At 36.9% G+C, this 26632-nt stretch overlaps 2 protein-coding genes across 11 annotated transcripts in view; one reads left to right on the top strand and one right to left on the bottom strand.

Annotated features, from left to right (window-relative positions):
• Positions 1 to 26632, top strand: part of SAMD3 (sterile alpha motif domain containing 3) — a 218034-nt gene that overhangs the window by 36952 nt on the left and 154450 nt on the right. For 5 of the 10 annotated variants that reach the window (XM_054492711.2, XM_054492712.2, XM_054492704.2 and 2 more), the window contains exon 2: positions 11547 to 11662. The exons of 4 other annotated variants lie outside the window; for them this stretch is intronic. The gene's annotated coding sequence lies outside the window, so the exon portion shown is untranslated. Of the gene's footprint in view, positions 1 to 11546; positions 11663 to 13173; positions 13344 to 26632 lie in introns of all 10 variants that reach the window. One more of the 10 variants, XM_054492705.2, reaches the window with a different exon arrangement.
• The window catches only part of TMEM200A (transmembrane protein 200A), a 185433-nt gene that overhangs the window by 120645 nt on the left and 38156 nt on the right, over positions 1 to 26632 (bottom strand). The gene's annotated exons all lie outside the window — the stretch shown is intronic.

Here is a 26632-nt window from a genome sequence, read left to right as displayed (position 1 = left end):
AGTAAACTGATACAAACACTCAAATTGTGATACTTCACAATTTGAAAAGTGTCTAAGAATGAAACTTTATATTTTGATGGTAAAAAAGCTAGTTCCAAAAATAATTATGCCTTAATATTACACAAATTCATTCAACCATATGAAAAATATAGACTGTCAAGAATATTCTTCACAAACATTTCTTAACAGCAAAATCAATCACAGTTAACATAGTCATCATATGTATGGCTTTTGCCAAATTCGAGCAGCAATCTGTTTAAAAGGAGAAAAAAGCACTAAATATGAGTCCTCGTTTCTAATCCGAAAATAAGAGGGTTGACCTAATGATCTTGAAGGTAACTGGTAATTTAAAAAGCCTACTATTCTAGATCAGTATTTTGAGATTAAACTAATCTTTCTAAACTAAACTTTCTAAACTTTGTAAATTATTAACAGTAATTTGCTCTATGTAAAATGTTAAGACATTTTGAAGGTTTATTTAAACTTAAAGTGTTCTATTTTTAATCATGCAAGATTGATATGTTATAAAAAAAAAAAGTTCCAAGATGTTAAATGCCAGAGTGTATTTATTCATTCATCCCTTGTGCATCCCATGCACACCATCATATTGAGCCATTTATTTATTCATTCATTAGTTTAAATATTTATTGAGCATATGCTGCATATCCAGCACTTAAAAGACACTAATGAAAGGAAACCAGAAGGCACATTTTCTGCCCTTTTCCCTTAGAACCTGATTGGATGGGAAATTCTTTTTTTTTTTTTTTTTTTTTTTGAGACAGAGTCTACCTCTGTGACCCAGGCTGGAGTGTAGTGTCATGATCTCAGCTCACTGCAACCTCCGCCTCCCAGGTTCAAACAATTCTTCTGCCTCGGCCTCCTGAGTAGCTGGGATTACAGGCACATGCCACCATGCCCAGATAAGTTTTGTATTTTAAGTAGAGATGGTGTTTCACCACGTTGGCCAGGCTGGTCTTGAACTCCTGGCCTCAAGTGATCCACCTGCCTTGGCCTCCCAAAGTGCTAGGATTACAGGTGTGAGCCACCATGCCTGACCTGGACAGGAAATTCTTGAATGGTGCTTAACATGTACAGCAATAGTCTAAGCACTCATCATACAAAAAAAAAAAAAATTGGAAATTTTACCTTGCAAAATATTAGTGTGTCTTTGTCCATAATTTCAGGGAAATACAAGTGAAAGAATGAATTAAGATACTTGAATGATGTGACTTGTCAGGGATTTGCTGCCAAGAGCGTCTCACAGGGAAGCCAGGAGTGTGGATGGGTAAAGAGGAAGTGGGGATCTGGGAACTGAAAAACCCAACATAGAGGCTTCAGGGAGCCTGGTTTTTGCAAGGTCTGGGAAAGAGGTATCCGTTGTCCTGTTCTCTCACTTGTCTCTATTTTATATCTGTCTAACATTCACCTATCAGAAGAATCACTTAAAAACATTATTATATTTATTATGAACAGCAGACATTATTTGCTGTTTTGACTTTTTATAAAATGCTCCATGGTAACTGCTTGTAAAACGGTTTTATTTTATATGTCAATGGCCTTTGCATGATAGTCCTTGTCTGACTTTCCATCTATTATTCCATGAACATTTTCTATTGTCAACTTTTAAATGCTAGGAAAAAAACAAACTAGTGGCTTGAGAGTCAAGCCTATTCCATTTTCTGTTAACCAGCAAATCACTCCCATACTGCCACCTAGTGGGCCATAGCAGCAGCTTCCACGATTGACAGACATTGTTAATTCAAGTAAACTGAAATTTAGGATTCTTCAAAATTTCTGCTTTTGCATTAGTTGCTTGGAATACTCAAATCATCTTAACATAAAGATGATATCATGAATGGTTGTTAGGTTTCCACCTTGCTCATAAAACCATTGATCCCACAATGTACTTTGTTTTGGTTTGGTTTGGTTTTTTGACACAATCTCACTCACTCTGTCGCCCAGGCTGGGGTGCAGTGGTGCAATCTCAACTCACTGCAACTTTCGCCTCCCAAGTTCAAGTGATTCTCCTGCCTCAGCCTCCGAGTAGCTGGAATTACAGGTGTGTGTAATCACACCCGGCTACCACAATGTACTTTGAATGAACACTGTCCATGTATGCAGACCCATCTGTAGTCACAGCTCCGTGGAGACGTCTCGTGTCATCTCATATGTACCTTCTGCTCTTACTCGTCCTACAATCTATGAGAAAATGCCTGATTCCCAGCCTTCCACTCCAGCCTTGATGCCTCGACCTGTACTCTGGCTTGGGCAGAAAAAGAACTTCCTTGGGGTCCATCTCTCTCTCTCTCAGCCTGCTGCTGATTCCTGAAGCTGTGGCTCAACCAAGAGACAGATTCCGCCTCTGTCCCTGTCCCAATTCTGGACTAGCCTCCATTCCACCCTTGCCTGGCCCCTTTGGATGCCTCGCTCCAGCCTCGCCTCTCTGATGGCTCCGTTAAACCCTCACTAATGAGTTCCCATAGTGATTTTCACCCTGCGGCTGGATCAGGCCCTCACAGCTCCTCTTGACCAGAGAAGTAGTTGTCTTCTCTGCTTATTCCTCCTTTCCAAATATTTTTAAATGTATGATGAATTAGTACTGTGGTTGCCTGATCCTAGGGAAAAAGGGACACAGTAGCTTAAGGAATTTTTCATTCTTCTGGTTTTCTGTGATGGCCTCTGTCCTTGAGTTGAGGTCTGAATATATGTAGAATATGTCTAGCTAAAAGGAGCGTGCCTTATAGTCTAGACTTTTTTTTCAAATTTTATATGAGGGTATCAAATATGTAATGGATATATACGTAGCTTGGCCAGGCAGTGTTTCAGGCCCTAGATATAAGATGCTGTTCTCATGGAACTGACATTTTATTGGGGGAATGAGAGACAGACAGCAAGTTAGCACATATATAACGTATAATAATACTTTGAATGATGAAAAATGTCTTGAATAAGAAAAAACAAGGTAAGAGGACAATGAGTACTGGGAATTGTATGTGTTGGTGGGGATATTTTACATAGTTTTCTAAGGAACACCTCTGGATTAGTTGTCTATGGCTGCATAAAAAATTATCCAGAGGTTTAGCAGCTTAAAATAACAAACATTTATTACTTCGCCATTTCCATGGGTCAGCAATCCAGGCGCAGATGAACTGGGTGCCTGTGAATCAAGGAGGTCTCTCACAAGTCAGCCATCAGGGTTGGGGCTGCAATCATCTCCAAGCTTAACTGGGAGAGGATCTGCTTCCAAGCTCACTCGCATGGCCAGTGACAAGCCCCAGGTGCTCACTGGCTCTTGATCAGAGATATCAGTTTCTTGCCTTATGGGTCTCTCCGTAAGGCAATTGACAAGAGTTCTAAGAAAGATAGAATGAGAAAGACTGGTACAGAGCATGAAAGATGGAAGCCAGACTCTTTTTGTAACCTCATCGTGGAGGTGGCATCCTATCACTTCATTGCATTCTATTTGCTACAAGTGAGTCACTAGGTTCAGCCCACACTCACCTAGTAAATACAAGCAGGCAGAGATCATTGGGAGTTATGTTAGACAAAGTGATATTGGATGAGAGGCCAGAATGAAGTAAGGAGCAAACTCTCTGGGGAAGCATTACCCATGTCAAGGGATCAGCAAATATGTAAACCTTGAGACAGGCACATTCTTGATGTGTTCAAAGAACAGCAAGATTTGCTTGTCTGGAGCCCAGGAAGCAAAGGAGAGAAGCACAGAAGATGAAGTCAGATATACCTGGAAGGTAGACATGGATCTGCTGTGTATCACTATAGATCAGTGTGTAATTTTAAGAATTTTATATAAATGGAATTAGACATTTATATAAATAATAATCAGCATAATTGTTTTGAGATTTATCCATGTTCTTGAGTATATCAATAATCCATTCCTTTTTATGTCATTGATTGTAATACTGTTAATCTATTCACCTGTTGATGGACATTTAGGTTGTTTCTAGTTTGGGGCCATTACAAACAAAGTTGCTGTAAACATTCATGTGCAAATCTTTGTGTAGACATACTTTATCTTGGATAGTTACATGAGCACGCAATACCTGAGTCATACAGCAGCTATATGTATCTTTTTTAAAACTGCCAAGCTGTTTTCCAAAGTGTCAGGACCATTTTACATTCCCACCATTCAATGTGTGAGAGTTCCAGTTGCTCCACATTCTCCCCCCAACATTTGATTTTTAATTTTAGCCATTCTAATAAGTGCATAGTGACAGTCTTTTGTGGCTTTAGTTTTCCTTTCCTCAATGATTAGTGCTATTTAACATTTTTTCATCTACCTACTTGCTATTCATTTATCTTCTTTGATGAAGTTTCTGTTCAGATTTCCCCCATTTCTTTTTTTGAAGAGGAAAGAGTTGTTTGAGTTTTGAGAATTCTCTGTATATTCTGGATCTGAGTCTTTTATTAGATATGCATTTGATATTTATTTCCCATTTTTTCCATTTGTTCCTTATTGCCTTTTTCCTTTTACTGCCTTCTTTTGGATTGATTGAATAGTTTGTATTATTCCATTTTTATATTCTCCACAATTTTTTAATGTGTTGGGGGATGTGTGTGTGTGCATGTGTGTGTGTGTTTATTTTTTTCTCTTTGCAATTCATTTTGGAAAATTTTTATTGATCTGCTTCAAGTTTACCGATTCTTTTCTTAGCCATGTCAGGTCTACAATTATTTCTAATTTTCCCCTTCTGGGTATTTTTTGTTTATTTGTTTTGCTACTGCTTTCATGCATTTTACTTCTACATGTTAAACTTACATGTTAAAACCCCACAATATTTGGTTGTTAATTCTGCCTCAAGCCATTGATTATATTTTGAAGATATTTAATAAGAAAAGTCTCTATATTTTTCTACATGCCATTTCTAATTCTCTTCATTATTTTGTATAGGACCAAATTTCTATCTAGCATCATTTGCCTTCTGCTTGAAAGACTTCTTTCAACATTTTTTGTAGGGCAGGGTCTGCTGGTGATTAATTCCTTTAACTAATATGTACCTTCATTTTTGCAAGATGTTTTCCCTGGATAAAAAATTACAGGCTGAAAGTTTTGTTTTTGTTTTTCAGTATTTCCTGATGTTGCTCCACTGTGTCTAGTTTGCATTGTTTTCATCAGGAACTCTGCTCTCCTCCTTGTCTTTTTTCCTTTGTATCTAACGTGTCTTTTTCTTCTGGCTTTTGAAATTTTTCTTTTTTTAACTGGTTTTAAGCAATTTCATTATAACATGTCTTTGTGTACTTTTCTTCATGTTTCCTATGCTTGGAGTTCTTTAAGATTCTTAGACCTGAGGTTTATAATTTTCATCACATTTGGAAATGTTTTTAGTAATTATTTCTTTCAAATGTTTTTCTGTCCCTCTCTCTCACTTCTCCTGTGGGGGTTCCAAATTCTCCTGTATTCGTTTGCTTGAAGTTGCCTCACAACCCACTGATGCTTTATTGATTTGTTCAGGATTTTTTCCTTCTTGGATAGTTTCATTTGGGATAATTTCTATTACCATGTCTTCAAGTTCACTCATCATTTTTTCTGCAATACCTAATCTGTCATTGATCCAGTCTGTCTTTTTATCTCACACATTATAATTTTAACCTTGAGAAATTCGATTTTTGTATCTTCATATCTACAACTAACAGTTCAATCTTTTCTCTAGCTCCATAAATATATGGAATATCTATGTTCTGTTTTAATAACAGAACTAACAACCTTATCAATAAGCTTAATGTTTTCAATAACTGATTATCCATGTAATTTCTGGGCTAATTTCAACTAATTATTCTTTACCTGTTTGTGGGCCCTGTTTTCCTGTGTCTTTCCATGCCTATTAATATTTTATTAGATGGGCTGGGCACGGTGGCTCACGCCTGTAATCCCAGCACTTTGGGAGGACAAGGCGGGCAGATCACTTGAGGTCAGGTGATCTGCCTAGCCTAGCCAACATAGTGAAACTCCATCACTACTAAAAATAAAAAATTAGCTGAGCATGGTGGCGTGTGCCTGTAATCCCAGCTACTCAGGAGGCTAAGGCACAAGAATCACTTGAACTCAGGAGGTGGAGGTTGCAGTGAGCCGAGATCTTGCCACTGCACTCCAGCCTGGGTGACAGAGTGAGACTTTGTCTCAAAATAAAAAAATTAAAAAAAAACATTTTTTTAATTAGATGTCAAACATCGTAAAATTTACCTTCTTGGGTGCTGCATGTGTATTTTATTTCTATAAATATTCTTGAGCTTTGTTATGGGAGATAGTTCATTGGAAAGCATATGATCACTTTGAGTCTTGCTTTTTTAAGCTTTGTTAGGCAGAAACAGAGCAGTGATAGTCCAGGCCTGACTTTAGCTGCACTAGTGAGGCAAAATTCTTCTGAGTACTCTACTCAAATGCCCACTGAATTATGAGACTTTCCATTCTGGCTGGTGGGAAGAAGTTCCAGTTGTGGCTCCATGTGAGCTCCAAGGATTTCGCCTCTAATCCTTTGGATTCTTGCCCCCAGCCTTGGGTGGTTTCCTAACATTCAGGTGTTGATCAGTACTCAGCTGAATACTTAAAGACTCCCTGCAGGTCTGCATAGTTTTCAATCTATGTAGTTCTCTCTTTTCTGGCATTCTACTCTGTGGCCTCTAGCCACCTTGGCCTTCCCAGTCAATCAACATTGTCTCCTTACTCTGAGAATCTGCTATAGGCCTGCAGCCTGAATACTCTCTCCAGGCAGTAAGCTGGGACACTATAGGGCTTACCTTGCTTATTTCTCATCTCTCCAGCATCACTGTCCTTTGTTGCCTGCATACAATGTCTTGAGAACTGCTGTTTTGTATATTTTTTTCCAGTTTTCCAGTTGCTTCCAGTGGGAAATAAATCCTGTCCCTGTCATTCCATCTTGGTCAAGAGCAGAAATTAAAAGTGCATTTCTAGAACAGCCATTCTACATATTCTGCCTTTTCTCTATCTACAAAAACACCTCATCCTTTAAGTCCAAATATAATATCAGCTTCTTTGTATAAGACTTTCCTGACATTCCCAGTATTTCCTAATGAATCCTATTACAGCATTTATCACAATGTATTTTAATTATTTGGTTATATGTATATCTCCTCTGTTAGGAGAGATATGCATAGTATCATATATTGTAATAAAATACATGTACTTATATTCCCAGTGCCTAGAACAATAAATAACATGTACTTATATTCCCAGTGCCTAGAACAATAAATAACACGTCGTAGGTCTTCAACAAATATTTTATGAGTGTTCTGTGAGCTCTTTCTGATTCTTCTTTGGAAGGCTGTCATGAACAGGCCATCAGTTCATCTAAATCTGGAATGTCAGCCTTCCCATCAGGATTTTAGGATTTTAGGAAAGCACTGGGCTCCATCACTGCCTTCTTTCTCCCACTCCCTTATCACCTAGTTGCTGATGGGTGTTCAGGAAAATAATAGCTAATAGTAATGGTAAGAACAGTAAGGCAAATAGCTGGTGGTGGCTACTAAGTACATCCAAATTGTAACTCAGGATCTCTCATTGGTCCATCTGCATTAAATTCTAAAAATCCACAGACCAGGAGTCAGAAGGCCTGATGTGAAGTCTGCTCTGTCACCTCCTGGCTGTGCAAACCAGAGCTGTTAACCAACCTCTTAAAGCCATTTTGTGGTCAACAAAATGGGAATGATAATAATACAGGTTTACAATCTTTTGTCTGTAATTACAAAATCCTAAAAGCTATGAAAATCAAATGCTTTGTCATAACTCATCTGGCATCAAAATCTGACCTATATGAAATGAACTCATGTGAAGCGCTTTAAAACTTTTATTTGATCCCATTATGATCACTCAGACCCTCCTGGGTATAGTGTATAATGTATGCTAAGGCCACCAACATATCTTTCTAAAAATTGAAAAATTCTAAATTCCAAAATCTGACCCCAATGCACTCACCTTAATAGAGCATACACTTGGGCCAAGCATTTCCTAAAAGGGACTGTGGGTCTTTCCCTACCTCATGGGGTAGTTGTGAGGTGTAAGGATAACATGAATTAAAGCTGTTATCATAGTACCTGAATGCAGTAGGCCCTCATGAATTTAAGTTATTATTATTTTTTAATTATAAAAATTTTTAGCCCAAAATACCTTTTCTCAGTTCTTCTGGAAAAGCACAAATAACCTATAGCACACTCTTCTAGCAATGTGCTCAAGTTTTCTATTCCCTTTCTCTTCTTTTTTCTTTTTCTCACATTTTCTTATCCTTCCTTCCTTCCACTCTTCCTAATATTCCATTCTTTTTTTTTTTTTTTTTTATTTTTATTTTTGAGACATCCTTGCTCTGTTGCCTAGGCTGGAATGCAGTGCCATGATCTCGGCTCACTGCAACCTCCGCCTCCCAGGCTCAAGCGATTCTCTTGCCTCAGCCTCGCGAGTAGCTGGGATTACAGGCGCCTGCCACCACGCCTGGCTAATTTTTGTGTTTTTAGTAGTGATGGGGCTTTGCCAGGTTGGCCAGGCTGGTCTCGAACTCCTGACCTTTAGTGATCCACCCGACTTGGCCTCCCGAAGTGCTGGGATTACAGGCGTGAGCCACTATGCCCGGCCCCTAATATCCCATTCTTTTAGTCTCTTTGAGAGTGTGATGAAAGATATGAACCTTCTTTCCAGAAAATCACTCCTTAGCACGTATATACACACTTTCACATGCCCTTTTATGGAAGTCACGAAGTCACAAATTCCCCCAAGTCCATCAGGGGATCCTACTTTGGGGAGCTCATCGTTATAGAATTAATATCATATGTATAAGAAAAATACCATTCACACAATGTATTACTGTTTACCAAGAATTTAAATTATTTAAAAAATCATTTTATATTAAAAATACTATGCAAAATGTTTAAATGTTTGGAAAAAATGAAAATATTTCCAAAACAAATAAAAGGAATAACAGATAAGTTACTATCCTGAATAACTTAGGCAGGTGAATGAACCAAACAACTTCTTATGGATATTATCGGTTCTATTTTTCTATGATTCTATTCTTGTCAACAATTTAAATTCGTGTAGTACATATAGCTTATAAAGTGCTTTTATATATATTAACTCCATAAATCCTCATAGACTTCTTGAGAGTTGGGAAAGAGGCACATATTATCTTCATTTTACAGATTTAAAAATCAGACAGGCCAAATGACTTTATGTAAGGTCACATAACTCAATCTCCAAATGTCCAGTGATTATGCCACCACATTCACCAGTTCTTATGAAAATTATTCCCACATATAACTCTTCCATTCCAAGTTTTCATTGACACTCTAAACCATATTTGCATTTGACTTATTTTATATATGTGTATCTCTGAAATATATATATTTACATGATATTTTTCTGACATACTATAAGATGGTGGCTGTAACTGCTTCCCTCCCATATTTTCTATTGACTTTCATCTAAGCACATAGGTTACACAACATGCCGGTATAAGCCAAAAAATATTGCTGTGAAAATCAAGGACAAGAACACCATATTATTCTCAATGCTCATTAGCTTGAAAGCACAAGCACAATATAGTATATAGTTTGAAAGCACAAACACATTAGCTTGAAAGCACAAGCACAATATAGTATATAGTTTGAGGAGGAAACTTGTAGTTTGTCCATGTATTAAGATTCAAATAAGTCATAATAAAATGGAAATATTAATTCATATTTAGTGATCATGTGATAACTAATACTTTTTAAAGTGCTGGTATTCAGAAAGCAGTGCTTATTCCTAGAAGCAGCTGGAGGGCATTTTTCAAAATTGCATATAGCTGTAGAAAACTCAAAAGAAGTCCAATGCCAGGTCAAAGTTTTGTTCATATGACACTTAGTTTATTTTATCTATTATGTTTTTCACAATTCCCCTATTGAGGGAATTTTACTCCTGAGAGATCCAGTGACTTTCCCAGAGCCAGATATTTATCTGTGAAGAATTTCCACCTATCATTTTGTTAATTATTGAAATTAAATTAAATTCCATATCCTTTTTGGTTACTTCTTATGGCTAAATCCCACCTGATTCCTTAAAGTCATGAATTGAGCTCTCTCATCAATAAGAGGAATTATGCATGAGCAAGTATGACTAATACCTAAATAACACTTTCAGATTGCATCTAAGAGTAAACTAAAGAGAAAGTCTAACTGTAAGAACGTATGCATTTGATTTTGTGGGTAAAATGGCAACCTGTAATCTCTATGTTTTTAAGTGATGAATCATAACCCAACATAGGTGTCTATTTGAAATTTATAATGGGTTTTTATAAATACTGTGTTGCTTAAAGGTGTCTATTTTGGAGTTCCCTTTATTTCAGAGCCTCTTAAGGGCTACATTGTTAGTTTCAGATGTTGCTTTTATTGAACAGATGATAAAGATATAACAATCAGGGCTTTAGGCAGAACAAAAGATACATGAAAAGAGTGTTTTTTGTACCTTCAAATTTCCATTTTTTTTCTTTAACCAAAACCATTAATAACACCTCTCCAATGTATATATTTTATGTCCTTTCCACCTTCCCTCTTATCCAAACCTAGCTTCAGATAAGCAGCTGGAAATTCTGGCTACACGTAGCAGATTAAACACACATGTTTACTATTGCTCCTCTGTAACACGCCAAAATGAAAATAAATGCTTAAAGGCCATAAATCTACAAGAACAAAGAGAATGGGAGAGCAGATAACAGCAGATGAGAGATGTCAACAAAACTTTAGACTCAAGAAAGCAGATGGATAAATAGCAATTGTTTTGGCAGACCAGAGAAAACAGAACTGTGAGCTTAGCTCTGGTGAATATTGGAAATACTTAAATCTTGGGATAGTGGGTACCTCTGATAGCAGGACTTCAGGGCAAAGCTGCAAACTGGAGGATAGACTGAAAGTTTATGTGAAGCTCAGTTACACCCCAGATCCCCTCTCCAGGAACCTGGCCCTCTTCTACCTCTATGGAACAGATTTACCTTTGGAGAGATTTACAGCTAAAAATGGACAGTGAGGTGGCATTGGTGAAAGGCAACACAGAAAGTGAGGGAATTTAATAGAGTCTACCAATTGAATAGTGAGTCTCAAGCCCCTTTTCCCTTTGTCTCCCAGATTGCTTACAGCTGCACTTTTATTTTCCAGGCAGGAGAGAGAATTCCTTAAGGAGTCAGCGGTTATCAATGTAGGGTAATTTCGTCCACTAGGGGAACATGTGACAATGTCTCAGAACATGTTTGTTTCACACACCTGGTGTGTGGATAGGGGCTATTGGGGGTAGCCATCTAGTGGATAGACACCAGGGATGCTGCTAAACATCCTACAAATACACAGGCCAGCACCACACAACAAATTACCCAGCACAAAATGTCAACAGTGCCAACATTAAGAAATCCTGCAGCGTGACAGTGCTTTTCAAAGTGTACTCTCCAAGCCCACAGCGTGCTCAGCAGCCGGGAACTTGTTAGAAATGCAAGCCTACCCAGACCTACCCAATCACCAACTTTGGCGGTGAGTCTTGGCCTTCTGTGTTTTAACAGGCTCTCCAAGGGATTCTAACTCAGTCACAGTTTGAACCACTACTGAACCACTGCTCTTAGGAAGCTACAACTCAAAAGAAAAGCCCCACAGATGCTGAGAGCTGGTGATCCTCAGGGTGAGTGTGTAACTGCCTCGCGTTCCCATCATGTGCTATGCACCATGAGACTGCCATCAACTTGTTAATAAATGACTCTTAAAAAAGAATAACCAGCCAGATAAATCACCAAATTATTGAGAAAAAGTGTCTAACATGAAAGTCAGGGACCCAAACAAACAAAAGATATGTGTGTGTGTGTGCATGTATACTCACACATAAGGCCTATAATTACTGTCTTCAACAAGATAAGGTAGGTTTCAACAAAACAAGGCAGTGCCATTTTAGGCTGGATGATTTTAAAAGAAAAAAAGTTTAAAAAGCAAAAATTATCATTAAAAGAATAAAGAAAAAGAAGAAAAGTCAAGGCACAGAACTAAAATAGGGAATTGCAAATCACAGCCCAAACTAAAACGAGAATAACTTGATGCTGAGTTCCAGACTGAATGGGGTAAAATTACTTCACTGTCTCCTACTCAAAGACTGGATTGGCCCTGGACCCATAGATGGTTAAAATGAGAAAAGACTCCACCTCTGGCTGAGGAGGACTGTAAGGGTAAGGGACAGGAAGGGCCTGCGGAGGAAAGAGCACCCTGTAACAGTATGGTGAGCAAGCATGATTCAGGAATCAATGCATTACTTTCCTTTTGTCTCCCATTGTTGTTTTAAAATTTCTTCAGTGGAAAATACCTTCTGCTTTTTGATAAAAGCCTTGGCAGTTTCCTGGCTTCTCACTCTTAAGTAATAGAGAGTTCAACCATCACTTAAAGTCACAAAATGAAGTCTCAATTTACACATGAAATGTGTCCAGTCCAATACATCAATCAACACTTCCATATTTATTTAGGGTAAGAGGTCTCCTTTTCCTCTTTTAGCTACAAGCCACAGAAGCAAGAACTTGTTCATTAGGAAGAGGTGTTTGTTAGCTGTGGCTTGCCTCTTTCTCATACTGTTTCTCCCCTCTTTGCTATCTGTGGTTTCAGCCCCTCAGGTCTGGCAAGTGGGGGCAGGGGAGAGGCAAAGGGATGCTTTCTGGGCTGGTTTCAGGCAGGCTCCATCTCTCGCTGGTACTTCTTTGGGCTCATCAGAGGCCCCCCTCTTGATGGGGAGTGAAATCTATTCCTGTAGTTGTCACTCAGTCCTTGGATTCTGGTTCTCTAGCTATCCAACCAAACAGAGACCCTGTGTGGAAGGTTCTCTAGGACAGGACTTGAAACTGCTCCAGTCCATCTCATTTGGCTCTTTTTTCCCCTCTCCTCAACATGGCTGTCATCTGGTCCCAGAAGACTCTTATATACTTTGCCCTGGTAAATGTGGACAGAGGAGACCATCTCAGCACAGCCACCTCCACTCTGCTGCACTGGCCTCTTAAACTTGTTCAACTACTGGGCCTAAAAGAAAGCAGTAGTCTGGAAGGTGTCTTCACAAATTTTTTTTCAACACTTCAGGTATTCCCTTTGCTCTTAGTCTCAGTCAATTTTTTAAAAATGTAGGGTCCTTGCGCCTGTAAAATTTCCCCCTCACTTTCTTAGGAAACTTCGGAATACTGCTCTATGGGCGCGCAGAACCATAAGAGTGGCTGCAACAGCGACCAAGGAGCCGTGGGCTGGTGGAACCCCTCCTTGCCTGTGCCTTCAGGAGGGCAATAACTTCTCCAGGCCCCTATGTCCTCATCTCTCATAAAATGCCTCTTTCATAAAATGTAAGTGCTTTCTAAATAAACTTTCAGTCCTAATATGTTTTGATTCTGACCATACACTATTTTGGTAGCTGGGTGGATAAAATCTATATTCACAATAGAAAAGGCTCAATTATAATAAAAGTTTCAAGATCCTTTTTAAATGTAGCTCCTTCCCTCCATAGGTGCACGATTTAGGGGAGGAGGTGAGGTAGTGCACGGTATGTGTCCTTCTTTGTCAGGGCCCGGGCTCAGCTTTACTCTCTATTCAGCCCTCCCCAGCGCTGGAGTCATACATCCAAGGTACACCTTGCCAGTGCCCTCTCATTGGGCTGGTACTGACACACTCTCCCCGCTTAATCCCCCGAAAAAGAATATTAGCTGTGATTTCAGTTTTAATCATTGAAAAATCGAAACCTACTAAATCCAGCATATTGCTGTGGTTATTGAGGGTCTCACGCTAGAGGATCCATTTATTCTCTGCAGTATAAAAAATTAGTGGCCATGTTAATAAATATACATTTACAATCAGTCTTCGGCTCATTATTTTTGCAATATAATTCAGATCCTTAAGCCTCTGAGATACGCAGTCTACAGTTGTAGGACATAGAAATACACAGGTGTTAAATTATCTGCAGAGAGCACATTTATTGTAATTTTGAATTCAATAGAAGTAGATTATTTATTGCTTGGAAAAATTATAGCACTAAAATAGAATATAAAAACTATAACATTCAATGAAATTGTGTTCCCCAGCTCAGAACCAAAACTATATCTATGTATAATGTGTTGAATTTTGTTATAATGTGGTATGTTGTGCCTTGCTTTCTTTAAACAAAAAAAAATTTAAATATTTTCATTAACCAAAAAGTATTCTTAGAAGACAGAGATAATTAACCTTGGAAAGCTAATTATTCCTTTGGTTAATTATAAAATAAAATATAGAAAGCATTTCTATCAATAAAAATTCTCCTTATGAGGGTTCTAAAACTCACCATATATGAAATGAAATCTTCTCAAAAGGCAATGCAGTATAGAATTACTAAGATTACATTTGCAATACAGATATTACAATATTCATAAAGATGTGGAAGCAATTACGGTGATGATATTTTGCACTCTTTGAAACAATTGAAATGGATTCTGTTTCAAATGGATAGGCATGCCAGAAAATTCTGGAAGAATATTATTCTCTAAGGTAAGAATAGAGAAACCATGAGTGTACATGATTCTTCTTTTATTTTTCTATGCATCTGCAGCCCATTTGGGGTTTGGATTTGGAATGCAATGTTATGCTCTGACAGAAACAGGTATTATCTTAATTGAATAACAGAATTACCTGCAATTTTATAAATTGCAGAAAGGTTTTTCTCTCTCTCTCCCTCTCTCCCTCTTCATATGATATTAGTAAGTGATTGCTTTCTGAGCTGGAAGGAGAAAACTGGGAAGGCTGAAATACACAATTAAAAAGGCGTTAGATAGAGAGCTTTTACCTCCCAATGGCACAGGATACTAGCAGAGGACAGTCAAGGACATCAGTTAACAAATGCAATGGCAGTGAAAATGGATTCTGACTCTCCACTTAGCAAAATAATTGGTGTCCCAAGTCCTTCAAGTTTACTTCTTTCCCCTGGCAAGGTGCCAAGAAATTCATCCTTCTTGGTTACTGTTGGGCTTTTTGCTGTTTTCAATTCCACTGCTTGGTGGCTAGATGCGCTATGACTTAAGCACTTCAAGAGGACCACACCTGTGCTACTTGTTCTGATTTTTTTACTCTGTAGTTGCTGATATCAATGATTTTAAAAGCACTAGCATTGACTTTGTGGACTTAAAAACAGCAACAATAATAATGGATTCAAGAACAGTAGCTACAATTTATTGAGCATTTTTTGTGTGCCACGATATTAAATATAATACCATCTGATCTGCTTCCCACAAAAGCCCTGTGAAGTGGGGGATATTATTCTACCCATTTTACAGATAAGGAAAGTAAAACTTGCTGAAAGTCATACAAGCTAGAGCTGGGTTATAAACACAGAATTTGGAATCTAACATTTATGCTCTTATGCCTCACATTCTAGTTTCCCCACATTGTAAGTAGTAGTATTTTCTGACTGTTTATACTATGCAAGGTATGATATCAAGTACTCTACATGCATCTTTTAATTTATGACTACAATGCTTGAAATACTCTGTCTCTAGCCCAATGAACTTGGAGAAGGCTCTCTTCTCACTAGGGTCAAAATTATGTAATAAGACTGCTGAAAGTTGTCGCCAAACATTATCAGAGATCAAATATGAGTGTTGATTTTGCCATTCACTAACTTGGTGAAGTTATTTAAATTCTCTGACTCTTTTTCATTAAAATAAGGATAATAATTATACCTGTTTCATGAGTCTTAAAGAGAATTATGAATTATTTCATTAAAGAACACCATGCATTAATTCTCAATAAATTTCAGCTATTGTGATATTAATTTTGGTTTTTACATATGAAAGGTAGATTTATAACTCTCACTGCCAAGTAGCTTGGGCCGTTTTTATGTGGAGGTAGGTCAAAATGGCAATTGTGAATCAGTATCTAAGAAGTGTTTCAGCATCCTGATTTACTTCTATATTGGGGTCAATTCATTTCTCACTGAAAAAATTTTCCCCTTGATTTGAGGCAGACTTTATCCTTCCCTTGTTCCAGAGTCCTAATCTAGTTATCTAGAAAATACTCACTAGCCCAGAAATTCATTTCATCCATCTTTTACAAGGTCCAATGTGTTACCGTCAAAATTGGGTATTATGCTATTTCCAGGATGGCCCAACCTTCTAGGTTGGCCTACAGATGAGTTTTCTCCCCAAGTACATTTCCTACACACACACACAATAGAATGGAATAGGGTAGAACAGAATAGAATAGAATAGAATAGAATAGAATAGAATAGAATAGAATAGAATAGAATTCTATGAACTTGCCAAATTGAGGAGGTTGAAATACAATGAGGACCTCAGCTCTCTCCAGAATTTATAGGCATCTAAAAACCTTCCAAGATTATTATAACTTCCTGGAGAGAGAAGCTGTCCCTCATACCCCAGGAATTTCTTAGCCATGCACACCAGTTTCTGATTTAGTCAAGACTAACAGAGCTAAACCAAACAAACCCAAACAAATAAAGCAAAGGTCAAACAAAACCTTGTTTGATCAGAGAGGCCAAATGTGCATCAGAATGTGTGAGAAACCTTCCAGGATTATATGGTATCTACATTTAACCAATGATGGGTGTTCTTTAAAAACTTAAGTTTAAAATATTTGATGGGAGGCCCTCAGACTACCTGTGAGATGAAACTCTTCTGACTCATGTTTGGCCACGTACATCTATGCCAAAAGATATTATGAAAGCACAGGTCTTAACTGGCTATACACAAACTGGTTTTTTACAATCTTTGGTTCTAAAACAACTGTCTCAACTTCTATAGATGCTAAACCCTCTCAGACCAGCGTCTATCTACTTACACAAAAACATTGATTATCATGATTAACTTAAATAAATTGTGGGCCTACTACATTTTGTAACCAAAGCTTTTAAAAGCTTATTCTAACTTGTGGACATAACCATTAGCAACCAATTGACCTAAATTAATTCTGTAGTAAAATTCTATAAAAATGGACTGAGGATCAAGTTATTTGATTTTCAAAAGTAAATTCTCTATTTTCCCCATGGTTTGTGGAACAGTCCACCTAAATATTAAGCCCAATTTTCCTTTACAAAATTATAAACCTAAGTTTCTTAAATCAATATTCTAATTCTTCTCTTAAAGAATATTTGAATAATACCATTAATAGGTCTTTGAAGAACTCTTATTTTCACAGTTAATTACAAAGAAAAGAAGAAAAAGAAAGCTTAACTCCAAATCTATCTCTCCCAATACTCACAAAAAGATTTGCTATGTAATTTTCAGAGAACTGTGCAAAATAAAAATGTGGGACCTCTCGTTCAAAAATTAAAAACTCCAAGACAGCAACAGCAGAGCATGACAGTGCAAGGGACGGCCTTGTGGACCTGCCCAGATCTCATGCCCTTGTGAGCCTTGCTCACAACTGCATTCACCCCACGTATAATCTCTCACATTTAGGGAATGCTTCCTTTTTCACTCCATGTGTAAGTTTAGATATGTGTATAAAGTTTGATCTTTGTGAATTCACAAATATCACAGAAGGCTTTAGATACGTGAAAGTGTGTCCAGAAGCACAAAAAATACAGGAAAAATGTATTAAAATGATTCAAAAAGGCTAGGAAACAGAGAGAATGAGAGAATAAGTCAGAACAATAGCTAGATCATCCACATCCTTTGTCACATTTTAGAAATAGAATCTCAGTAGTGAATTAATAGTTAAAACTTTAATCAGTAGCTTAAAATATCATTATAGAAAGAAAACACCAGGACGAGATGGTTTATCAATTGGTTCTAGCAAATATTAATTAATAGTTTCATGTTCATGAACTCTTTCAAAGAATAGAAAAAGAAAGAACATTCTCTGTCTCATTCTATAAGGTCAGCATAAATCTTGATACTGTGATGTCTAATGTTTTATCTCTACTCCATACTTGCCCTGTATACACTTATCTTTGGTGCTGGAAGTCTGCAAACTATATTTCATAATCTCCTTGCCATCTGGCTTCCTGTTTGTTCCTGCCAATGTGAGGCACTGACAAGAGACTGGACAGTTAGCGGAATAGAAGCAATTTGTTTCTAATTTCTGTCGGTTCAACCAGCCTTGGTAGATATAGCTGTCGTGGTGGCAGCCACCTGTGAGAGTAGGTGCTTAGAAGAAAAGTAACTGCTTAGTCAACTTCCTTCCAGCTACAGCAGCCTCAGAATCATAGCAAACATAGGCATTAGGTAACATCATTTTTCTTTTGCTTCTCTAACCCTCATTTACCTTCATTGGGTAATTAATCTTTCCTTTTTTGTTCCTCTAACTCTCCTAATACCTTTGTAATAAATTTAATTTCCTGTTTTAAATTTCACCTTCTTGCAAGTCTAAAATGGTCCTATATTTTTGTGTTTAGACAGTGATTGATTTAGTGCTTAAATAATCCAAGAATAGTTGATAGAGTAAATATTTTTTAAGTAAAAATGTCCTGCTATGGTCTGAATGTTTGTACCCTCCCTACCCAATTCATACATTGAAACCTAATCCTTAGTGTGATAGTATTGGACGGTGGAGCTTCTGGGAGGTAACTAGATCAGCGGGATTAGTGTCCTTATAAAAGAGATCCTAGAGAACTGCCTTTTCCTTCCACCATGTGAGGACACATTGTAAGGCATCATCTATGAACCAGAAAGCTGGCTCTCACTGGACACTGAATCTGCTGCCGTCTTGATCTTGGACTTCCAAGTATTCAGAAATAGGAGAAATAAATTTATTTTGTTTGTAAGCTATGCAGTTTATGGTGTTTTGTTATAGAAGCCCAAACAGACTAGGACAAGTCCTAAACAAAATGTTAGCATTAGCAATATTAGCACATTAGCAATTTATTTTAAAAGATGAGATTGCCAAGTTGTATTTATTCAAAGATTTCAAGGTTGTTTGAATATCAGCAAATCAATCAACACATTGCATCCCAATAATATCTGAAAGGAGAAAAACTGTATGACCTTCTTTACAGACTCAGGAAAGATATTTAACAAAATTTAATATCCATTCATGACTAAAATTCTTATCTAACTGGTAGAATAGAATGTTCATAACATGAAAAAGGGAATCTACAAATGCCTTATTGCTATCATTTTTCTAAAATAATATAAACATTTTCTTTAGAATCAGGAAAAATTATTATTCCTATCACAATTTCTGTTCAACATTGTTCTGGAGATTATAGACAGGGTAGTAAGACAAGGAAAAAATAAGTCAAAGAATTAAGTATTTAAAATTGAGAACAAATACTATAATTCTTTAGATGATACAGTTGAAAGTCTACACAGAAAACCCAAAGAATATATAGAAAAATATTAGGATATATAAGAGTTTAGCAGTGTTGCTAGAAATAAAATCAACGTAAATAAATCTACTTCATTTCTATATACCAGCAACAAATAGAAAATGTAATTTTACACTTCGGGAGGCTGAGGTGGGCGGATTGCCTGAGCTCAGGAGTTCGAGACCAGCCTGTGCAACATGGTAAAACCCCATCTCTACTAAAAATACAAAAAGTTAGCTGGCCGTGGTGATGCACACGTGTGGTCCCAGCTACTTGAAAGGCTAAGGCATGAGAATCGCTTGAACGCAGGAGGCAGAGGCTACAGTGAGCCAAGATTGCACCACTGCACTCCAGCCTGGGCAGCAGAGTGAGACTCTGTCTCAAAAAAAAAAAAAGGAAGAAAATGTAATTTTAGTGTTTATAGTAGCAACTAAGTAAAAACCATTAAAATATGTAAGCACTTTGTAGAAAAATTACAAAAGTTTATTGAAAGATATCTTAAAATACCTAAATAAGTAGAGTGATACACCATCTTTTTAGAAAGACTCAATATAGTTTTTTAAATATCAATTATAATCTCGACTTAAAGTTTGGATAAAATTAAAATTTCAGCATAATTTTTTTTCACGGAACTTAGCAAGGTGATTCTATGCACTGAATTCCTAGAGTCCAGAAAAGAGCCAAAACTCTCCTAAAGCAAAAGAGTAAGTGGAGAGATTTGTTTTCACTTCAGTAAAAAGTTATAAAGCTCTAGCAACTAAGATGAAAGTGTAATATTAGCATAGACATAGAGAATGTGTTCAATGCAACTAAAGAGAGAAGCCCAACAACTAATCTATACATTTATGGAAACTTGATTTATGAACAAATTTGTCACTTCACCCAGCACTTTGGGAGGCCAAGGGGGGCGAATCACCTGATGTCAGGAGTTCGAGACCAGCCTGGCCAACATGGCGAAACCCTGTCTCTACTAAAAATACAAAAATTAGCTGGGTATGGTGGCATGTGTCTGTAGTCCCAGCTACTCAGGAGGCTGAGGCAGGAGAATCACTTGAACCCAAGAGGCGGAGGTTGCAGTAAGCCGAGATCACATCACTGCACTTCAGCCTGGGTGGCACTTCAGATCAATGGGAAAATTAGGACTGTTCAACAATGTGACAAAACCATTGTTTAACCGTATAAGAAAAAAGCTGGTTATGTACCTCATATAATACATAAAAATCAGTCCCAGGAAATTTAAAACTTACATTTGAAAGAGAAAACATTTAAACATATAGGAGAAAATGTAGATAAATGTTTATACACTCAAGTTAGAATTTATTGAAGAAAAAACAAAAATGACAAACTTAAAGGAAAATATTTATAAATTCGAAAACTTTAAAATTAAAACCTTATGTTAATCAAAACATAATAAAAACACAAAAAAAACTGGAAGATAGACTTGCAACACACATACAAAATAAAGAATTAAAATGTAGAATATATTCAGAATGGAGGTGACATGATTTTATATATTGTTTTAAAAGATTACCAGGCCAATAAAGTGTATATAGGTGAAATAGTGAAAACTGGGACAGGAATTAAGAGGCAAGTTAGGTGAATGGTGATGGAATTTTGGACTGGGGTGGTAGAGCAGTGGAGAAAAAGGAAGCAGATGGATTCCAGATGTGTTTTTGCATGTGTGGCCAACATAACTCACTGATGAATTGTATGTGGATTTTAAAGAAAAGGAAAAAATTTGATTTTGACTCCAAACTTTTTGGCTTGATTAACTGGGTAAATGAGTTTCTATAAATAAATACATTTATTTCTATTCATGGAAAGGCCTGGGAGAGGAAAATGTTCAGATTGAGGAAGAATATAGAGTTAACCTTTTGGCCACATTAAGTTTAAGTTGCCTATTAGGTACCTAAATGGAGATATTGGCTCCATTACAATAGACACTAGCTGCTTTAGTTCAGACCTCAACAGAGAGATCAGATGTAGAAGAATAATTTGGATGTCATTGGCCATATGTGGTGTGAGGGTATCTATTTTTTTCTCCTGTACTGTGATGTGAAACAGAAAAGATTGTGATTTGTGATTCTGGAGATGAAAGACAAAGTGAAGAGGACCCCTACTTAGAGGAGACATGCTGCCCCTGAACAATAGAGGCAGGAAAGGTACTGAAGAGATCAATGTTCAGTAGGGTCCCTCAGGGTAGGCACACAGTCGATCACCTCTAGGAACAGTAATATGTGGTACTGAGTATTATTGTATTATAGATTCAGGGGATACATGTACAGTTCGTTACATGGGTGTACTGCACAATGCTGAGGTTTGGGCTTGTAGTTAACTCGCCACCCAAACAGCGAACATAGTACCCAACAGGTAGTTTTTCAACCTTGCCCCCTCAAATTTTAAAGTCTCCAGTATCTATTGTTTCCATCTTTATGTTCACATGTACCCATTGTTTAGCTCTTACTTATAAGTGGTGACTTGTGGTACTTGATTTTCTGTTTCTGCATTAGTTCACTTAGGCCTCTGGCTGCATCCATGTTACTGCAAAAAAAAATTATTTCATTCTTTTTTATGGCTGCATAGTATTCCATGGTGCATATGTACCACATTTTCCTTGTCGAACCCACCACTGATGGTCACTTAGGTTGATTCCATGTCTTTGCAATTGTGAATACTGCTGAGATAAACATACAAGTGCAGGTGTCTTTTTGATACAACAATTTATTTTCCTTTGGACAGATACTCAGTAGTGCGATTGCTGGGTCAAATGGTAGTTCTCTTTTTAGTTCTTTGAGAAATCTCAATACCGTTTTCCATAAGGGTTGAACTACTTCACATTCTCACCAACAGTGTATAAGTGTTCTCTTTTCTTCATATCTTTGCCAATATCTGTTATTTTTTGACTTTTTAATAATAGCTATTTTGACTGGTGTGAGATGGCATCTCATTATGGTTTTAATGTGCACTTCTCTGATGATTAGTGTTGATGAGCATTTTTTCCTATGTTTGTTGGCCTCTTGTATATCTTCTTTTCAGAAATCTTTGTTCATGTCCTTTGCCCACTTTTTAATGGGCTATTTGTTTAAGTTCCATATAGATTCTGGATATTAGTCCTTTGTTGGATGCATACTTTGCAAATATTTTCTCATTCTGGAGGTTGTCTATTTATTCTCTTGATTGTTTCTGGTTTGTGTGTTTGTTTGTTTATTGTTTGCTGTGCAGAAGCTCTTTAGTTTAATTACGTCTCATTTGTCTATTTTTGGTTTTGTTGCCTTTGCTGTTCAGGTGTTAGTCATAAATTCTTTGTCTAGGCCAATGTCCACAAGAGTTTTTCCTAAATTTTCATATTTTGAGGTCATAAATTTAAGTATTTAATTCCTTTTGAGTTAATTTTTTATATGGTGAGAGGTGGGGGTCCAGTTTCATTCTTCTGCATATGGATACTCAGTTTTCTCAGACCATTTATTGAATAGGATGTTCTTTCTCCATTGTTTATTTTTGTCAACTTTGTCAAAGACCAGTTGGTTGTAGGTGTGGCTTTATTTCTGGGTTTTCTATTCTGTTCCACTGATCTATGTGTCTGGTTTTTGTTTGTTTGTTTTTTACTATTACAATGCTGTTTTTGTTACCATAGCCATATGGTATAGTTTAAACTCAGGCAATGTGATGCCTCCAGATTTGTTCTTTTTGCTGAGGATTGCTTTGGCTATTTGGGCTCTTTTGGGGTTTCATATGAATTTTAGAATTGCTTTTTCTAATTCTGTGAAAAAAAATGGCATTGGTAATTTGTTAGGAATAGCATTGAATTTATAGATTGCTTTGGGCAGTATGGTCATTTTAATGATATTGATTCTTCTTGTTCATGGGGATGGGATATTTTTCCATTTGTTTGCATCATCGGTGATTTCACTCGTCAGTGTTATGCAGTTCTCCTTGTAAAGATCTTTCACCTTCTTGATTTAGTGTATTCCTAAGTATTTTATTTTTTGTTTGGCTATTGTAAATGGGATTGAGTTCTCAATTTGGTTTTCAGCTTGAACATCCTGGGTGTATAGAAATGCTACTGATATTTAATAGCAAAGACTTAGAACCAACCCAAATATGCATTAATGATAGACTGGATTAAGAAAATGTGGCACATATACACGATGAAATACTACGCAGCCATAAAAAAGAATGAGTTCATGTCCTTTGCAGGGACATGGATGAAGCTGGAAACCATCATTCTCAGCAAACTATCACAAGGACAGAAAACCAAACACCACATGTTCTCACTCATAGGTGGGAGTTGAACAATGAGAACATATGGACACAGGGCGGGGAACATCACACACCAGGGCCGGTCGGAGGTGGGGGCTGAGGGAGGGATAGCATTAGGAGAAATACCTAATGTAAATGATGAGTTGATGGGTACAGCAAACCAACATGGGACATGTATACCTATGTAACAAACCTGCATGTTGTGCACAGGTACCCTAGAACTTAAAGTATAATAATAATAATAAAGAAATGCTACTGATATTTGTATGTTGATTTTGTATCCTGAAGTTTTACTGAATTCATTTGTCAGGTCTAGGAGTCTTTCAGAGAAATCCTTAGGATTTTCTAGGTATAGAATCATGTCATCAGAGAACAGAGATAATTTGACTTTCTCTTTTCCTATGTGGATGCCTTTTCTTTCTTTCTTTTTTCTGAATTCTGTAGCTAGAACTTTCAGTACTATGTTGAATAGGAGTGGTACGAGTGAGCATCCATGTTTTGTGCCAGTTCTTAGGGGGAATGCTTCAAGCTTTTGCCTATTGAATATCATGTCAGCTGTGGGTTTGCAATAAATGGCTCTTATTATTTTGAGATATGTTCCTTCAGTGCCTAGTTTGTTAATGCCTAGTTTGTTGAGGGTTTTTATCATGAAGAGACATTGGATTTTTTTATTGAATGCTTTTTCTGTCTATTGAGATGATCATATAATTTTGGTTTTTAATTTTGTTTATGTGATGAATCACATTTATTGATTTGCATATGTTGAAACATCCTTGCATCCCGGGAATAAAACCCTCTTGATTGTGATAAATTATCTTTTTTGATGTGCTGCTGGATTTGGTTTGCTAGTAGTTTGCTGAGGATTTTTGTGTCTGTGTTTATCAGGGATATTGGCTTGTAGTTTCCTTTTTGTTTTGTCCTTGCCAGATTTTGGTATCAGGATGATACTGGCTTTACAGAATGAGTTAGAGAAGAATCCGTCTGACTTGATTTTTTGCAATACTTTCAGTAAGATTAGTACCAGTTCTTCTTTGAACATCTGGTAGAATTTGGCTCTGAATGCATCTGGTCCAGGGCTTTTTTTGTTTGGTAGATTTTTTATTACTGATTCAATTTCACAATTAATTATTGGTCTGTTCAGCATTTCAATTTCTTCCTGCTTCAATCTTGGGAGGTTTCGTGTTTCCAGAAAATTATCCTTTTTCTATAGATATTCTAGGGTGTGCACAGAGATGTTCCTAGTAGTCTCTGAGGATCTTTTGTATTTTTGTGGTATCAGTTGTAATGCTAATGCTACCTCTGTCACTTCTGAATGTGGTTATTTGCACAATCTTGTTTTCTTGGTTAATCTAGGACAATCTATCAATTTTGTTTATCCTTTCAAAAAACCAACTTCTTGTTTTGTTGATCCTTTTTCTGGTTTTTTGGCCTCGATTTCATCTAGTTTTGCTATAATCTTTGTTATTGCTTTTCTTCTGTTAGCTTTGTGTTTGCTTTGTTTTTGTTTATCTAGTTCCTTTAGGTGCAATGTTAGGTTGTTAATTTGAGATCTCTCTTTGTGATGTCGGCATTTAGTGCTATAAACTTTTCTCGTAATACTGCTTTCGTTATGTCCCAGAGATTTTGGTGTGTTGTGTCTCCATTTTCATTTGTTTCAAAATTTTTTTTTTATATTTCTGCCTTAATTTTGTTCTTTACCCAAAAGTCATTCAGAAGCAAACTGTTTAGTTTCCACGTACATCTATTGTTTTGAGTGTTCCTCTTGGTATTGATTTCTAATTTTACTTCACTATGGTCTGAGAAGATGCTTGATATGATATGATTTCAGTTTTTAAAAATGTACTGAGATTCTCTGTAATACCAAGTGTATGGTCAATTTTAGAGAATTTTTCATAGCACAGATTAAAAAATTATATTATGTGATTGTGGGGTGGAATATTCTGTAGATGTCTATTAGGTCCATTTGGTGAAGAGTCCAATTTAAGTCCAGAGTTTCTTTGTTAGTTTTCTGCCTCAGTGATCTGTCTAGTGCTGTCAGTGGAGCGTTAAAGTCACCCATTGTTATTGGATCGCTGTCTATCTTTCTCTTTAGGTCTAGTAGAATTTGTTTTATAAATGTGGGTACTCTGATGTTCAGTGCATACATAGTGTTGAATTGAACCCTTTATCATTAAATAATGCTCTTCTGTCTCTTTTCTTACTGTTGTTGCTTTAAAGTCTGTTTTATCTGATATAAAAATAGTAACCTCTGCTGTTTTTTGTTTTCCATTTGTGTGATTGATCTTTCTCCATCCCTTTATTTTGAGCCTATCAATGTTTTTACACATAACATAGGTCTCTTGAAGGCAGTGGAAGCTTGGGTCTTGTTTTTGCCCAATGTGCCACTCTATGTCTTTTAAGTGAAGCATTTAAGCTCTTTGTTTATCTAGTTCCTTTAGGTGCAATGTTAGGTTGTTAATTTGAGATCTCTCTTTGTGATGTCGGCAATTAGTGCTAAAAACTTTTCTCTTAATACTGCTTTCGCTATGTCCCAGAGGTTAATATCGATATGTGAGGTTTGTTCCTGTCGTACTGTTGCTAAGTGATAAATAGTGTAGTCTCAATTATATAATTGCCTTATATGATCTGTGTACTTATGTGTGCTTTTATGGTAACAAGCGTCATTCTTTTGTTTCCATGTGCAGATCTCTTCTGAGTACTTTCTTAAGACTGATCTGGTAATGACAAATTCCTGTAGCATTTGCTTCTCTGGGAATGACTTTACTTCTCCTTCATTCATGAAGCTTGTTTGGCAGGATATGAAATTCTTGGTGGCATTTTCTTTTCTTTAAGAAGGCTAAAACTAGGCCCCCAATCTCTTTTGGTTTGTAATGTTTCTGCTGAGAAGTCTACTGTTAGTCTGATGGGATTTCCTTTATACGTAATTTTGGTCCTTTTCTCTAGTTGCCTTTAAGATTTTTCCCCTTCACATTGACCTTGGATAGTCTGATGACTGTACCTCAGGAATAGTCATATTGTGAAGTGTCTTGCAGGTGTTCTCTGAATTTCTTGTATCTGGACGTTGACTTCTCTAGCAAGATT

The sequence above is a fragment of the Pongo pygmaeus genome, chromosome 5, assembly GCF_028885625.2.
Source record: "Pongo pygmaeus isolate AG05252 chromosome 5, NHGRI_mPonPyg2-v2.0_pri, whole genome shotgun sequence".
Classification (NCBI taxonomy): domain Eukaryota; kingdom Metazoa; phylum Chordata; class Mammalia; order Primates; family Hominidae; genus Pongo; species Pongo pygmaeus.
Note: the sequence above shows the minus strand (reverse complement) of the source record. Positions and strands in the feature narration are given on the sequence as shown.